At 36.0% G+C, this 5,220-nt stretch overlaps 1 non-coding gene across 1 annotated transcript; it reads left to right on the forward strand.

The window, feature by feature from the left end:
- The first annotated feature begins 4,859 nt into the window (after positions 1-4,859).
- LOC140854499 (small nucleolar RNA R71) lies at positions 4,860-4,965 on the forward strand. The gene has a single exon (XR_012137716.1). It is a non-coding gene; the product is annotated as a small nucleolar RNA R71 (small nucleolar RNA).
- Positions 4,966-5,220: the final 255 nt, after the last annotated feature.

Raw genomic sequence — 5,220 nt, forward strand, 5'->3', positions numbered from 1 at the left:
CCACCGATCAAAGCTGCCATACTTTCTTTAGACACCAATTGATTAGTCATTTTTGATTTGATCAACTTATAGACTTAGATTTGACTACGAAGCTATGATCAAAGTCTATATTGGTCTAATCAAAGATATGGACTTGATCAACTACATCTATTAAAATTGATCAAGAGAAAAAATTAATCCAATCAGAATTAACTTTTAATTAGATTTGATTAATTACTAAAATGGTCCATTATCAATGATTTCTAACCCTAGGTCTAACCCAGTTAAATGGACTTGACTCGAGCTAACCCATTAACCCATGAGTTATGAAATTAATGTCTTAGATCTTTGATTCTTAAATCTAGATCGCTTAATTTTCAATTAAGTTTTAGACTGATATGGGTTCGAATTTGATATTCGAAAATAGTTTTCAATTTTATAAAATATTTTTACAACCAATTATCTAATGATCAAGACTCTAATTTCAGATCTAATATATATTATTTTAGATCTAAAATAAAATTTTAAAATTTTTTTCATTGTTCATCATCATGGAAAAGACCACGCAGCATCCCTACATGCCATAGGAGATCCCATCGAATGGATAAATAGGATAGTGAAATCCTGATTTCTCCTATGATCGGATAGCTATGAGGATCTATTCAATCAGATTACTATATGATGCGTAGTCGTTGATAGCACCAAAAATAACTCTACTCACTATGTAGGTAGGATGAGTCGAGATCGTATCCTCAGGGACCTTGGGCTAAGTTGAAATTGCAAGGTAAAAGAAAGAAGCGTTGTTTTTGATTTAGAAAATAAATTATCGTAAAATTGAGATAATTAAAAAAATAAAGAGCTCGGGAGTTTTGAATTAATTTGCACTAGTAGAGTTGTATCTCTTTTTTAACTAAATAGATGTGATTAATCTTAAGAAAAATACCTGTCTTTCCTCGACACGCTCCGTACCCGTAGATCACGGTGCGTCTCCAAAAAGTACTAGGTAAACAACTCTTCTTTCCTCGGCACGCCCCATATCCGTAGAGCACGACACGTCTCTGGAAAGTAAAAGTTGTTCCTAATATTAATCTAACAAGAAAGCATAAATAAAAGCATATGATAGGGAGCAAATAAAGAACTCATGACAATTTAAATAAAAAGCATAATCTTTATTGCATATAAAGAAATACAGGAAAGTTTAGAACAATAAACCATCTCTGTGTCGTTACAAAATTTTTTCTCCACTCCCGAGACTGCTAGCCTAGCTGCTCATGAAGTAGTCCTTTTCTATTCCTCTATGCAAGGTTCTAAAAAAATTTCTGGGCTCCCCCTCCAATGAGAGTACAAAGTCTTTTTATAGGTGTTAGGAGGGAGGAGTTTTACATGATTTTTCGATGTGAGACTAAAAAAATACAAATCTTTCAAAACATTTTTAAATATTATTTTTTTCCTTATTTTGAACTTGTCTGCCGTGCACCCACATCCGCGTCAGTGCCCGTCCCGCATCCACGCCGCGTCCCGCGTCCACGAGCCAAAGAATTCACGCGCGCCCAGGCTTTTGAATCCACGTGAAACCGCCCAGAGCCAAAGAATTCACGTGAATCTTTTTTTATATTTCAAAAAGAAACAAAAGTTTCTTCATAATGACATCTATATCCTTTTTGGATTCCTTGCATAGTATCTTCATTTTCTATAATACCGGATGCGTCTTTCTTTTATTTTAATTTTATTTTAAGTCTAATTTTCTTTAAACTTGAGTCTTTTTGATCTATGAATTGGACTCTTTGTATCGGCGATCATCTTTCCTATAAAACATAGAAAGAAACATCAAATTCTTAATAAATAAGATAAATTAAATATAATTTTTTAATTTAAAATACTTAATTTAAGTGTTTATCACACCCCCCAACTTGAATTTTGCTCGTCCTCGAGTAAAATAGATATATCAGCATTGTGTACCGACTTGATTTTGAATAAAAAGTAGGTTAGGCATCCCAAAAGGTAGAAGTTACTTGGTCAGACCATTAAAGAGATATTTCATTGGATTATCAATTTGACCCAATTAGTGGCTGAGTATTAACTAAAAAAATTTCAGAGCTTTTCTTTCACCAACTCTCCACTTTACTCTTTAAATCCTCTAACTTAATGGAAAAGTGGTTTATTATCTTCTTGCAATTTAGTCCCCTTAATATATATATATATTATTATTATTTTTTTTTTTTTTTTTTTTTACATTGCCTACCTTTTTACGCGAACCACAACGCTTACTTAGGCGAAAGGGCCCGGTTACTCAATAGGAGACCAATGTTTTTTTTTTTTTTTTTTTTTTTTTTTGCATACCTCGATCTTTCCACCCAATTTCTCATGAAGCAGATTTTTTATTGAGATCAGTAAGAAGAAGGTTGTAGAATCACTCCTAAAATTTGATCTAGTTTAAACCCTACCATTCATTGGGTTTTCTTAATAATTTATTCCTCAGTATCTCTAAAATTATCTTGACCGTTAATCATTCATTTATTAGGATGCCTAATTGACTCTTAATCAAAATTTGAATACCCAAAACTAATTATTTCTGACCATACTCGAGGATTTGATTAATTTCCCCCCCCCCCAACTTAATCTACATTATCCTCAATGGAGTAGAAAAGCAAAGAAAATAAAAGGAGAGAGTGCACCTGGAATAATTTTGCTTCGAAAGTTGAAGATAGCTTCATTGATTAATAGGCTCTTGTTCTAAATTTCTGCAACTGCGATAAAGTAAAAAAATATGAAATCGTTGGGTTGCCTCCCAACAAGCGCTAAGTTTTATGTCTTCAGCCAGACGTTAAGTTTATTAACAGACTCTTCCATACAGAGTGGTCCTTTATTCTTTAAAAAACTGATGATCAGTTAAAACAAAATAGAAGAAATTTGGGTTGCCTCCCAAAAAATGCTAAGTTTTACGTCTTCAGCCAGACGTCATATGCAATAAAACCAACAAAAGATGGGTAATGGCTCATACTTGATTGTCCATGGAGGAGTGGTTTTATCATGTGGTGTATCCAACAATATGTTAACTTCTTTCATATATCCCTTAAAGTCATACACTCCAAAGTGAGCCAAGCAAGTATCTAAGGGTTCAGGTGCTAGAATTATGGGTGTTGCATCTTCTATAATATCTTCTAGTGTATCTACTTTGAAGCAACTATCCATTGATAGTCCTTGGGAAGCACCAAACACATTCAGTCTCAGTTTCTTATTCCCAAACGATACGTCCATGACTCCTGTCCTACAATTGATGCATGCATTCGCCGTAGCTAGGAAAGGTCGTCCTAAGATAATGGAAATTTGTCTGGGGTTGCCACTTAATTCCATATCGAGAATCAAAAAATCAACTGGAAAGTAAAACTCATCTACCTTGACCAAGACATCCTCAAGCATTCCACGTGGTTCCTTAATTGATCTGTCGGCTAACTGCAGTGTGACTGATGTGGCTTTCAGTTCTCCAAATCCAAAAAGTTTATACACTGAACTAGGTAAAAGATTCACACTTGCCCCTAAATCTAGAAGAGCTTTTTCAATATGATAATCTCCTATAACACAGAAAATGATGGGGGCTCCTGAGTCTTTAAGCTTTGGAGGAGTGGCATGCTGAAAGACAGAACTAGCCTGTTCAGTGAGACGTACTTTCTTTGAGATTTGTAATCTAGATTTACGTTTTTGGGTGCACAAATCCTTCAAAAATTTGGCATAAGCAGGGACCTGTTTAATTGCGTCTAGAAGGGGAAGATTAATTTGGACTTGCTTAAACAATTCCAACATCTCATCGAGTTTTCCTCCCTTCTTATCTGCAGGAATAGGGGCTTTCAGAGCATCCGAAAATGGGGCTTTAGGCAAGTAAGATGATTCCGGTGCAGTTGGTTCCTTCTCTATTTTCAGGTCCTCCTTGTTCTTGGGTGATTTGGATTCGGTTAGAGATTTAGGGTCAGTCTCATTGGTTTTACTAGTGTGTTCAATGACCTTCCCACTTCTCAGAGTCATGATTGATTTGGCATGTTCAGAAAAAGCTTCTGGGGTATTAGAACTCCCAATCACAAATTGCCCTCTTGGGTTGCTCTCTGGTTGGCTAGGTAATTTTCCTTTTTCCCTCCTACTGAATGCAGTTGCTAGTTGACCTATTTGGGTCTCTAGCTTAGCAATGGATTGTGTGTGGGAGTTAAGGATCTGAGTGTTGACTTCTAATCGTTCTAGTGCTTTCAGGACTTTTTCCTCAAAAGCTGAGCTGTGACCAGTAGTAGATGGTTGAGGAGTATTTTGAAATTGATGGTATGATCCATGCCTATATGTTGGATCCTGATATTGAGGTCGAGGTGTGGCAGGACCAACCACTGGTTGTGGTCTCCAGAAAAAATTTGGATGGTTTCTCCAGCCGGGGTTATAAGTGTTCGAATATGGATCGTTTCCTGGTCTGCGAGCTTGTTGGACTTGCTGAACCTGCTCGTGCACAAACTCAGAAAATTGGGGTGCGGCTGGGCATTCACTAACAAAATAGTTCGGACTTGCATACAATGCACAAACTTCTTGGATTGGATTAGGTGGAATCGGGGATTGTCCAGTGTTTAGAAGACGATCTAATTTTTGGGACAGTTTATTTACCTTTTGATGGATATCTATGGCATTTCCTACTTCATATATTCCACCTCTTTTTGAGTTTAACATGGGTTTATCGCTAATAGAGGCAGACATATGATGTAATGAATTTTCACTTAAAATTTCAAACAGTTGCCATGCCTCATCCTCACTTTTCAGCATAAATGTCCCACCGCATGATGCATCGACCATTTGTCGATATCTTTCAGAGAGCCCATCATAAAAATATTGGATTAACTGCCACTTGGGTACAGCATGGTGGGGATATTTTCTAATAAGGTCTTTTAATCTCTCCCATGTTTCATGAAACATTTCTCCATCTAATTGGGAAAAACTAGTTATGGCTTTCCTTATTTGATTAGTTTTTTCGATGGGAAAATATTTCTTGAGAAACTCTCCTTGCAGCTGGTCCCAGGTTGATATAGTCATGGAATCCAAAGTATGTAGCCAGTATTTGGCTTTGTCCTTAAGTGAAAAAGAGAATAATTTCAACCTAAGAGCATCATCGGAGAAGTTGTGAATTTTGACAGTTGAGCATATCTCAAGAAATTCTTCAAGATGTTTATAAGGGTCTTCATTACTAAGTCCATAAAATGAAGGTAACATTTGGAT

The sequence above is a fragment of the Elaeis guineensis genome, unplaced genomic scaffold, assembly GCF_000442705.2.
Source record: "Elaeis guineensis isolate ETL-2024a unplaced genomic scaffold, EG11 Super_Scaffold_37222, whole genome shotgun sequence".
NCBI classification, from domain to species: Eukaryota; Viridiplantae; Streptophyta; class Magnoliopsida; order Arecales; family Arecaceae; genus Elaeis; species Elaeis guineensis.